This window comes from Ascaphus truei, chromosome 5 (assembly GCF_040206685.1).
Source record: "Ascaphus truei isolate aAscTru1 chromosome 5, aAscTru1.hap1, whole genome shotgun sequence".
NCBI lineage: Eukaryota > Metazoa > Chordata > Amphibia > Anura > Ascaphidae > Ascaphus > Ascaphus truei.
The window spans coordinates 301,000,667-301,013,545 of record NC_134487.1 but is presented as its reverse complement, the minus strand read 5'-3'; the positions used below and the strand labels follow the sequence as shown (position 1 = coordinate 301,013,545).

Sequence of the window (12,879 nt, the reverse complement as noted above, 5' to 3'; positions counted from 1 at the left end):
GTTTTCAGTATTACCTCCCTGGACATAGTGACCTGTCGCACCTTTCACCATTGAGTCCAGTATTTTTGGAGAAGCCGCCAAGCAATCCTACTAGTTCCGAGTGCGTGTGATTCAAACTGAAACCACCTTTCAGGGATTAAAAGATCAAAAGAAATCAGTGCATCCAATGCTGGAAACAAAGGTGATTTGGGGTACTAAGAACCGCTACTTTTTTATCTATAAAACTTCACTGGAATTCCAGTGCTTCTGCTATCAAACACAACATCACCACTTCTTACAGTTCAAGTTGCTCAATACTTTTATTCAATAAAATACTATGATCATTAAAACTCAACTGGTAAGTGTTGCGCGCGTAATTGATATATGTGGTTGTCACGGGAGACCGGGACTTTTAACACATTTTAACCGGGATCATTCAGAAGGCAAAACAAGGTAGTGGAATAAAATGAACAAAAAGGGGGAGGATTAGGGAGTGATCAACTAAACCATACTAATTGTGTAATGAAAATGATAAATCTAATTGATAATAGTAACAGTAGGTGCAATTGTGAACTATAGTGGTGTAAGATTGGTTTTATTTGATCTGTAGCAGTTGCGCTTGCGCTCTATTGCGCATGCGCAGTAGCCGAACGCTGGTTACGTTACCATGGCGACTGGAGGGTTTAAATAGCGTTCGGTTCAGCCCTGTTGCAAATTTTGTCCCTGAGGAAGCTCCGTAATAGGAGGGAAACGCGCGTTGGACGCGTGTTGATGATGTCAGCCCCTTTCATGGGGCTATTTTAATACAGTGTTTGCCAGCCGGTCACTAGATTAGCCATATATATATATAAATCAGTGTAGTGGCTGGGTAATGATTCCTGGAGTGGTCTGACCTGTCTAGGTGGTTATATTGCCTATATTGAGATACATGATATGAGATTAATGGCCATGACTACATTCAATACTCTATCAGGCTAACAAGTGAAGTGTTGGGCTTGTTTGCTCACTCTGGCTGTGTGCACCTTCAGCAGCCTTTCACTCTCCAGTTTTAATGATATATTGGAGTATTTAGATATTAGAGGCTGTCTTGGTTGCACGATTCACTTTATTTAATTTATTTTTATAGTTATCACATTTTCATTGGTAATATATGTTTTAAGTATATGATATTCAAGGTTAAATTTTAATATAGGTAGTGTGCATGTAAGTGAATTTCCTTTGGAGTACAGGTCACTGTACCCCTCACCTTTCTCTGGAATAAAATGAGGTTTATTCGGGTAAACCCGCGTACACACAAATGAAATACAAAATACAGTTGAAATACATACTTAATGGGGGGGTCTGGGGTGAAAAACTAGCCTCAAATAGGTGCAGGGCGCCTGCTTTGGAAGGCTTACCCTGACCGGGAAATCCCTCCCGGATTCCTGGTCCTCTTTTCGGCTAAAAATCTTAGCCGCGACCGCTACGGTCTATTTTCAGAACTTGGACTCCACAGGGTGCGTTTTGTTCTCCGGACCTGGCAAACCACCCTTCCTCACACACCAAATGGTTTTGTCACCTTTGGACATCCTCTCTCCTTTGAACTTCGATGTCTATACAGACATCGCGGCACCTATGTGGATGCCCATGCTGACTGCATAGTGTGTATATATATATATATATATATATATATATATATATATATATATATATATATATATAAAAAGCCGGTGCTTCAAAAAGGCTGATCGTATCCTTATAACATCATAAGCAATCTGCAGCAGGACTTCTCATTAACGTTAAAAACATCAATATGCCATATAGAGGGAATGGGGAACTAGTACCTAGTGCTACCAGTGGTCTAAGCACAACAAAATAGTGCTACGCAATATATCCCTCAACTGAACAATAGAGCAAAAAGGATAACTCACTCAACTGGTGCCCAGTAGTGTCCATAAATCCTCTGTGTGGATGTAATCCAGGCTGTAGATAAAGATGGCGTGCAGAATCCGCCCAAAGGCAGTGGGCAACAACAATAGAAATAAGGCAGAGCACTACCAGCAGAGAGTAGGAGGAGGCGGCACATAGAGAAAAGTAATACATTTATTGAAGGATCATAACAGACCCCTAGACAAAAAGCAACACGCCTCCGTGTTTCAGGCTGTATGCCCTTTATCAGGGCCTCCCTAATCTCTACTGGTTGTGCTCTGCCCCATTTATATTTTTGTTGCGGGCTGACTGCATAGACATTTATACAATAAGCACAGAACACTATAAAACATATTTTAATAAAGAATATGACTTGGAGAACCTTAGACCTGTGTGGGAAATGGGTCTGGGATACTGGGGGACACTGTGTAACCCCGGTGTGATTCACCTTGCGTACCCGCAAATCACGCCTGCACGTCGGGGAGAATTACGGGACTGTCCCCCGAACTCCCGCAAACAAGATAACGACCCAAATATCCCACCTAAAACTCACACTCCCGACGTTTTATGTCTCTGGGGCAAGGGGAGCAGGTAAAGGCCAAAAACTGGTCATGTTTTTACTATGCTTTGCATGGGACTTCCATCCACATATTCCATGTTCATCTACAGACGGGTCCCCGAAATCATACGCGATACCAGTACTGCCGGCTACTCCGGTCGGCAACATTTAATACACTTGTTAAGTCTACTTGCCTCCAACACTCACCCTTAAACTCATGTTCCCAAAGTCTCTGTTCTGCAGCTATCTCCTAACCGGGGACCTAACTACACATGGCATCCCTAGCTATGGAGCTTACAGGGGACAGTAAAATGGGAACAGAAGTACAGGGAAACATATAAATATAACTAGTATAAATATATGAGTACAGGGTGTATAGTATAAATATATGAGTACAGGGTGTATAGTATAAATATATGAGTACAGGGTGTATAGTATAAATATATGAGTATAGGGTGTATAGTATAAATATATGAGTACAGGGTGTATAGTATAAATATATGAGTACAGGGTGTATAGTATAAATATATGAGTACAGGGTGTATAGTATAAATATATGAGTACAGGGTGTATAGTATAAATATATGAGTATAGGGTGTATAGTATAAATATATGAGTATAGGGTGTATAGTATAAATATATGAGTATAGGGTGTATAGTATAAATATATGAGTATAGGGTGTATAGTATACATATATGAGTATTGGGTGTATAGTATAAATATATGAGTATTGGGTGTATAGTATAAATATATGAGTATAGGGTGTATAGTATAAATATATGAGTATTGGGTGTATAGTATAAATATATGAGTATTGGGTGTATAGTATAAATATATGAGCATAGGGTGTATAGTATAAATATATGAGTATAGGGTGTATAGTATAAATATATGAGTATAGGGTGTATAGTATAAATATATGAGTATTGGGTGTATAGTATAAATATATGAGTATAGGGTGTATAGTATAAATATATGAGTATTGGGTGTATAGTATAAATATATGAGTATAGGGTGGAAAGGGTGCTCCAAAGTCAGTGGAAATTCCAAAATGTCTATCTTTAGCAATAAAACAGGACTGGTGGACAGAATCAATAGCGGAGTGGGTAAACTAAGAGATGTGATGTGAGTCACTTATTAAACACCTACGTCTCCTGAAGGGGAACAACTATTGTACCCTAAGGCACTCTAGTGACCCCTCACTGGAGACGAGACAGTGCTCTTACTGGTACTCATCTATAATAATCACAAATAATGCATATTAAACTCTTACCCACTCCACGGTACTTTTTTTACCCCTTGGGGGTTATGTTTTTGTGACGAGTCGCTGAATAAATATATCTTTTATATTTACACCACCTGGCTCCCTGGCAGGGCACTGTTTTGCTCTCTTTTTTCTCTTTAAATATATGAGAACTAGAATAATATATTGTTGTCTCACCAAAATGTAAATAACCGATTAAGATCCACAGAATTCCGTTCATTCCGGGCTCAGAACGGTAAGTTCCCTGAGGTTAATGCGAATCCACAAAGCTGATCGTGTGCAAAAACAGCAGCTAGCTAGTGAACACATTAGCGCACTGTTAACGAGAGAAAGACAGAGAAAGACTTATTTTAATATAGTTCCAAGTGATATATATATAGATTTTTTCATATATATATATATATATATATATATATATAAAAAAAGAGGGATATAACTGCTGCGCTAACCGGAATGATATACGGCAAAGAGGGTGAGTGCACAAAACAGTGAATGACCACACAATTACCTCCAAGCGACACTAAAAGTATATATAAATAGCTGCTATAAAATAAAATGTATATAAATAACATAACATGCATGAACATACAACAAATGCAACTGAGGGGACAGGAGGGGGGGGAGGGGAAAAAGGGGAAAAGTGGGGGGTGCAGTGGGGAAAAAAAGCCCCAAGAGTTCGGTGAATAAGTCAATAAAAATAATAATAAAAAGTGTCCTTTAACTGCTACTGGGTGTCGCTGCCAGTCTCCAGGAAAAACCACCTTCCTCTTGACCAGTATTAACGAAAAGAAGACAGCGCAGCTCCCATAGCGTAATATTGTACTTTAATGGTTAAAATAAACATGCAAGTGAATCAAGAACACTTACAATGTGCGCTAGAATACAAGGCATTGAATAAAGTCTTGTTAATCACCCGGCCGAGCCTCTGTGAATCTCTGTTGTTTGTGTAGTCCAACAGTCTCTCGTCGTGGATGCCTGAAGGATGCGCGCGCACCCGTTCTCCCCCTGAATGGGAGTCCCGCGTGAGTCTGTATCCTCCAACGTGACAGGGTATGGACCCAGCTGTCAGATTCCCTTAGTGCAGTCCAAAATATAGAGACACAAAACAGCTCGGCAGCAGGGCAAGACAAGACTCCTCACAGTTGCACAAATGAAAATGAATATAAATAAATAAAAGACAGTGCCAGCTGTTTCCCTACGCGTTTCGTCGCATAAAGCAACTTCCTCAGGGAACAGAGATCCTTCAACAGAGATTCACGGAGGCTCGACCGGGTGATTAACAAGACTTTATTCAATGCCTTGTATTCTAGCGCACATTGTAAGTGTTCTTGATTCACTTGCATGTTTATTTTAACCATTAAAGTACAATATTACGCTATGGGAGCTGCGCTGTCTTCTTTTCGTATATATATATATATATATATATATATATATATAAATAAAACAAAAAGAGAAAGTGCACAGCCCATAGTGTAAAAAGCGTATAAATTTAATAAAAATATAGAGGAGAGGGAAACAGGCTCACTCACAAACGGAAATATAAAACAGGCATTTGAATATCACCCCCACGGGAACAGCAAAGTGTGACCTCCACAGCAAAGATGCAACAAACGCTGTCAGCTGCTAGTCCAAAAGTTCAGACCTCGAGGATGAGGTGATAGCGATCAATGCAGAAGTCCTGAGTAGTCAGTCTCTTTTATATATATATATATATATTGTGACAAACGCCCCTCTTTTGTAGTGCTGACGTCTGTCTGGGTTCTTCCCGACACAGTCTTCTAGGGTTAATTATACAACAAACAGGATCATGCAAAGTATTATGCTGCTTAACTCAGGCTTCTGCCTGCTTTATTTTCATCCAAGTAAGGTACTGCAGCTTTAACATGTGTAGGTTAGAGGTACTCAAATACTTTCATTCAGCAGTTCACATATTTCAGTGTTACCATATTTCCCACACTGTTATTTCAAGAAATAAAACCAAAATCATATAAGCAAAATCCTATCCCTTTCAGGGATCTAACTACACATCAGAATCAGTCTCTCTAACAGCTGCTGGCCAACTAAACTGGTTCCCCAGCTTAAAACAATGCTCTCTCATTTAGGGTCACAAGATACAGTACAGTCTTTTAGCAACAGCAGTAACCATTTGTTTTGTCTTATCTGTTCGTGGAGTCCAGGCAAATCCTCTGGTACTGTGATACGTGGAGGGGCCGTCAACCCCGATACTGGATGCAGGGGAGCAGCGACACCCCCAGCCCCCAGGCTCCAAGGAGAGAGAGAGAGAAATGCAAAACCTCTCTGCTCTAAATACCTGTGCATGTGATTAGAAGAGCAGGTGAGGGAGAACTAGAGCCATTGTAATCTGTGGTCTGGATTTTCCATCCAGCTGCCTGAGTTAATGGGAAGCTGTGGAACGGATCATTTGTAACTATTCCTGCACTTTCTGCTCTAAAATGGGGCAGAAAGCTGCCTAACATCTTTGGACTATGTCACATATCCCCCTCCCCAGCTCACACCTACTGGGGTGAGCGGCCATGGACCTCACTGGGGTGAGCGTCCTACCTGAAATACTTGAGCTAACTCCTCAGTACAACATTAAGTATTCACATGACACGAATATGAACTTTTTCCACGGCAATTATGGACAATAGGTTTCGTCATAAGAGACTATACTTGGCAAACATATTTTTTGTTGCTCTCTATTAGGGAACTATTTTGAAAAATAAATGTCTAGCACACATTCTTGCAACCCAGGATCTGCTAAATATATTCACAAAACCAGACAATTTCTATTACCTCCCTGGGTTTTTCTACTCTAGAATATGAACCTCATTATAAATTTACCAACCGAAAAGGGCATATTTTTTTTTTTTTTTTTTTTCCATATTGTAAGCAACCAATATTTTTTTTTTCCTTATACTACAGCCTTGTAATCTTAAGGGCCATCAACCCTGTATATTAATTTGTAGTTTAGCTACATTTTCAACACAGAGAACCAATATAACATTGTAATATTGACAAAATGCTTATTTGCAAAGTTAAGTGTCCGTGTCATAGTCCACACGTGTAATAAAAAAAAAAAAAAAAAAAAAAAATCGGTCAGTTCCCCCAAACATTTTTTTTTTTTTTTTTTTTTTTTTTTTTTTTTTTTTTGACTTCCAGTCTATTGCATCCTTTGACTTTATTTCATAGCCCGCTGCAACCTGCAAATGACTGGACTGTTTCTTTAGCTTCTGATGAGACCCTTGGACCGGATTCTCCTTGGCTCCACAGTGTGGTCCAGATTGGTGAGATATGGAACTATTCAGGCGCCGTGTTAACCTTCGTTGTTTTTTCTTTTCAATCTTTGATTTCCCTTTTGTGGCCATTACCAAGCCTTTGGGTTTTGGAGACCTAGTTGCCTCTGTACAAACGTAGTCCATATTAACCACGTCATCAGGATCTGTCAACAAGTTTGTGTTTTCAGGAACTGCCACCCACTTGGCTAAAACATCTTCTGTGGTGTCCTGGGTGTGTCCACTAGTTTGATAATCTTCTGGACAACGTAAATGAAATTGAGGATCTGGATTTTTGAATCCCAGATCAGGGAGAATATTCTCAGGAGGGTGCCTATCTGTTTCTGGAATAACAGCAGCACAATCAAAGTCAATTCTTTCTCCTTCCTCTTTGTCATCAGTGAGGGCATTGAGTTTACGTTCCCTGGTCTCCTTTTGTGACCGTGTCTCTTTTAGCCTTGGAATCTCTTTCTCCAACTTCATCTTTATAGCAAATCGTAATATTGCAACAGCATTGAAGATACACGTATAGGAACGTACAGCTTGCTTGGTTAGGAGGTAGGATTGATAGCCCGACTGAACCACTTTAGCCGCTTCTCCCATGTCCGTCATCTGTTTCAGAGCGAGGTTTAACTCTGTTTCATTTTCTCTATTCTTGACCTGCAGCTGCAGGTGCTCCTTCTGGGTCTTGTCCAGCTCCAGCTGCAGCCGGGCCCCCTCATTTGCCGTGTGGTCCAGCTGCTTGTAGATATCGGCCATCTCGCTTTCATAGCGCAATGTCAGGCAGACCACCTGACGGACGGAGATCTCCTCTCTCTTGGCGCACTGTATCTCGCGCTCAGCCATCTGCTTCTGCAGCTCTTCAACCTGATCGTGCCAGACCTCCCTCAGGGTCTTCACCTCTATCTGGTGCTTGCTCTGGGTTTGCATCAGCGCCTCCATTTTTTGGAGCTCTGCAGTTTGTGTCGCCTGGATCGCCGCTGATTCTGTATTCTGCAGTGCTTCCTGCATTTCTAACTTTTCCTGGATCAATTGCTTCTCCACTTTTTCTGCTTGGTGAAGCTTCTCATCACCTTCACTGATCTGGTCAGTCAAGTCTGAATTTTTCTGTGTCAGACTTACATTCTCTCTTTTTACAGTGTCTAAATTACTCAGGGTATTCTCATAGGTTTCCTTCAATGTACACAGCTCTGTGCTGCGAGCGTAGACCTCATGGCGTGAGAGTTCCAGCTCTGCTTTAAGCGCGCTAGCCTCTTGCCGAGAAACCCCTAACTCTGTGATGAAGTTTTGCACATCTTTCTGGGACATCTCATAGCATAGTTTCCAGTCAGTTCTTGTTTTCTTTGATTCGCTTGGCTCTCTGCCTATGATGGTAGCAGTAGCCTTTGTCATCTCTAGGCGTGTCGTCATTCCTGGGACGATTGCGCCAGGCCCTATGGGCTGTTGCTCATCTCGGCGCCTTTCTGACGCATGTCCTGACAGTGCAGATTCAAGTGGCTCGGTCACTTCCCCTGTGACTTGAGGAACAGTTTTCTTTCTTTTTGCTTTATTAGCTCCAGAGATATCAGTGGTACTGGGCACACACTCACTGGTATCAGCTTCCACATCTTGCTTGCACTCACAGGGCGTTGCTTGCTTTTGCAGCTGTTTGTCTTTGAAAATTTTGGGGCACACATCTTCCATGTGACCTACTTCACGACAGGCCCAGCATACTAAATTCATCTGTGGGTACGGCTCTCCTCCAGGGTCGTGATCATAGTATGGCCTGAAGGGACACTGTTTTGTATGGTTACGTACATTACACAACAAACATTTCACGTCGGCCATTTTAGAAACCCGGCAGGGACAATTTGCTAGCTGCAATTTCACTCACTTCAGCAACTTGCATACAGCACTTGCTAGCTGCAAATTCACTCACTTCAGCAAAAGGCATTAGCTTTACAAACAGCACTTGCTAGATGCAATTTTTTTTTTTTTTTCTTTCTTCTTTTTCAGCAAAACATTTTGGTTTTCTGTTTGGGTTCAGGGTGCTATTGCATCCACACTTCGCACATTCTCTGTGTATGCTAGAAGCACAACTGATATACACAGTGGGACAGACTTCACTCATAGCATCTGTACTTTAGTTCAGCTCGGCGGCCATTTTAAACCCCCGCATTTATTTGCAAACCCACAGACTTTTTAGTGTCTGCCCGCATTCTCCACCATATGTGACAAACGCCCCTCTTTTGTAGTGCTGACGTCTGTCTGGGTTCTTCCCGACATAGTCTTCTAGGGTTAATTATACAACAAACAGGATCATGCAAAGTATTATGCTGCTTAACTCAGGCTTCTGCCTGCTTTATTTTCATCCAAGTAAGGTACTGCAGCTTTAACATGTGTAGGTTAGAGGTACTCAAATACTTTCATTCAGCAGTTCACATATTTCAGTGTTACCATATTTCCCACACTGTTATTTCAAGAAATAAAACCAAAATCATATAAGCAAAATCCTATCCCTTTCAGGGATCTAACTACACATCAGAATCAGTCTCTCTAACAGCTGCTGGCCAACTAAACTGGTTCCCCAGCTTAAAACAATGCTCTCTCATTTAGGGTCACAAGATACAGTACAGTCTTTTAGCAACAGCAGTAACCATTTGTTTTGTCTTATCTGTTCGTGGAGTCCAGGCAAATCCTCTGGTACTGTGATACGTGGAGGGGCCGTCAACCCCGATACTGGATGCAGGGGAGCAGCGACACCCCCAGCCCCCAGGCTCCAAGGAGAGAGAGAGAGAAATGCAAAACCTCTCTGCTCTAAATACCTGTGCATGTGATTAGAAGAGCAGGTGAGGGAGAACTAGAGCCATTGTAATCTGTGGTCTTGATTTTCCATCCAGCTGCCTGAGTTAATGGGAAGCTGTGGAACGGATCATTTGTAACTATTCCTGCACTTTCTGCTCTAAAATGGGGCAGAAAGCTGCCTAACATCTTTGGACTATGTCACAATATATATATATATATATATATATATATAAGAATGAAAAGAAAAGCGTCCCAACCCAGCCCTCAAGTATACTCAGAACAAATATCAAAGAAAATTATGATTTATTTAACAGCACAAATAATCAAACATAAAATACAAAAAATATTAAAACAAACCCTGACATCCTCCTGTGATAGAATATGTATCAGACAGGGGAAATGGACCCCTAATACCCAAGGCAAGGGGGGGAAAAGCCTATAAGCACAAAATATATAGAGAACAAGGGGTTAACAATAACCCCTTGAACCTACAAGGCCAGCCTCACCCCTAGTAAATATAAAGCATAGATAACACATGCACCAAATTGCCTAATACATGCTGATGTCAAATACATATGTTATATACATACTCCGTAAATGCAGTTGGTATAATCAAGGCAAAACAGGCACAGTACCAAAAAGAGACTGTTACTATGGGATCAACAATGGTTAACAGTTCACATCAGTTACCATAGTCCATGAGACCATCCATGGCACACTGTGATAGTAAAATGTCCAAAGGGTAAAGATCTTCCAATTGAGGGGTCCCTCCGCAGGGGCGTCAGGGAAAAACAGGCGCATCCAAAGCTGCAGAGTTTAGGCTGCGTCCATAGACGGACAGGCCGTGCTGAGGCGTGCGGACGCTCCGCGCTGAGCCCCTGCATCCTCAATGAGGATGCCTTGAGAGGGGGCTCACGCGAGCGTCTGCAGGCGTGCTGAGGCGTTGGAGGTTTCAGCCGAGCGCCAAGCTGTTTTTCAGCGTGCTGTCGGCTGAAAACCTCCAATCGCTGCACAGCAGCGTCAACGTCATGGCGCCGTGACATTGACGTCAGTGCATCGCGGGCGACTGGCCCAGCGACGTCACTGCCCCGCCTCCAACCACCTCCCCCCGGCTCCCTTTGCGCACGCTGGCTCGCCTGCAAGTCCGTGCAATCGCGCTGACTGAAGCAGGCGAGCCTCAGCGTTAGCGCGCCTCCGCTCTCCCCACCCCTCTATGGCCCGGGCCTTAGGCTTCAATGAACAGGCGCCTGTTTTTCCCCTGAAACCTCAATTCAAGCTCTCTCCTCTCTCAAAATAGTAGGGCTCGCTCCCTCTCCCAGTCCATGCTTTCACAGCAGAAAGAGGAGTGGCTCCAAGAATGGGCTAGGTAAACAGCACACCATTTATGTCCTGGCAGAAATACCAGTCTTTCTGTTTGTTTCTACAAAGACGTCCATGGTTTCTTTATGAGAAGGGTACATACAGTACATATGCAAATGCATCGCTTATATTGCAAAGCAAGTATAAACCAACCTCACACTGATCATACCCATTCAGGTTGAAACAGGTCTGTGAGTGAGAAAAAGTGAGGGGTACAGTGGTTTGTACACCAAAGGAAATTCACTCAAATGCACACTACCCAAAATATTAAAACAACCCCATGAAGGGGACTGACAACATTTTGTCCCTGAGGAAGCTCCGTAGTAGGGGGGAAACGCGCGTTGGACGCGTGTTGATGATGTCAGTCCCCTTCATGGGGTTGTTTTAATACAGTATCTGTCAGCCGTTCATTAGATTAGCCATATATATATAAAAATTAGGGCAGTGGCCAGGCGGGACTTGCGGCATTAGTCTAAGTCCTGATCAGGAGTCCATGTTATTAGCCCTCATGGTGTGTACTATCTATTAGGCTCATCAATGAAGTAGTGGGCTTGGTTTGCTCACTCCGGCTGTGTGCACCCTAGCAGTCTCTTATTTTCCAGTTTCAACAATATACTGGAACATTTAAACATTAGAGACTATTTGCACTAGATATTTGATTTAATTTATTTTTAAACGTTATCACATTTCCAATTGGTAATATATGTTTTAAGTACTAACTATTAAAGGTTTAATTTAAAATTTTGGGTAGTGTGCATTTGAGTGAATTTCCTTTGGTGTGCAAACCACTGTACCCCTCACTTTTTCTGATTCACTTCAGTTCACAGTTGCACCTACCTTTCATTATCAGTTGAATTTATTACTATTACAAATTTTCTACACATTTAGTATGGTTTAGTTGATCACTCCCTTACTCCCCCTTTTTCTGTGTAGGTCTGTGAGTGGTTTGACTTGCTTTGCTAGTCCCATGCTGTGCTTAAAAGCTGTGTAAACAGCGATGCATTTGTTTACATGGGCTCCATGTGAATGGATATTCCAGGCAAAGGTGACACATTGTGTGCTCATTTGCATGTCATTTCCCAGAATCCCTTGCTGGAGGGCATGTCAGTGCACCTCCATTTGTCATTTGTATTTATGCTGGATCCCATACAATCATAACCGGGTGACAGACCATAAATGTCGCACAAGTAAAGGCCCCCAGAGGATATGGCCTAAAAAGAGCCCAGTGTGGAATTATACGACCTGGTATAGATCTCCTGCATGTAGTGGTATTGGCAGCCGTATCTCCGTGTAGTCTCGGGAGCAGCCGTGACTCCAAACGCAAGCCGCGCATGCGTCAACGTGATGACATCACCGCGTACCCCGACGTACGTTTCACGCGTCACCGCGCACTTTCTCAAGGGGGAGGAGTGTGTAGCATCGTATAGTAAGACCTTATAAACCCTCCCTGGAGGGGAGGGGCGGATGACGTATGCCTAATAGTATTAACGAGGCATAGTAGGTACACACATAACCCTCACAAAACGAAAAGGAATCCGGGGGGGGGGGGGGGGGGGGGGAAGGATATGGAAGGGTAATGGAAAGGATAGGGGAAGGAAGGGGGCGGAATATTAACCATGTCACCACATGATAGTGAAACTCAAACCTAAAATAGCAAGGTATCTCCTAATAAAGGCAAATGTATGCCCATGAGTGGATAGGGTCACATCAGACTGGCATAATGCAAGGATTAGGCAATTATTTAGCCAGC

General features: G+C 42.4%; 1 protein-coding gene across 3 annotated transcripts in view; it reads right to left on the bottom strand.

Annotated features, from left to right (window-relative positions):
- ST8SIA1 (ST8 alpha-N-acetyl-neuraminide alpha-2,8-sialyltransferase 1) overlaps positions 1 to 12,879 on the bottom strand; it is a 111,326-nt gene that overhangs the window by 64,547 nt on the left and 33,900 nt on the right. The window contains exon 1 of one of the 3 annotated variants that reach the window (XM_075602915.1): positions 3,889 to 3,977. The exons of the other annotated variants lie outside the window; for them this stretch is intronic. The gene's annotated coding sequence lies outside the window, so the exon portion shown is untranslated. Of the gene's footprint in view, positions 1 to 3,888; positions 3,978 to 12,879 lie in introns of those variants that run through there. 3 annotated transcript variants of the gene reach the window in all.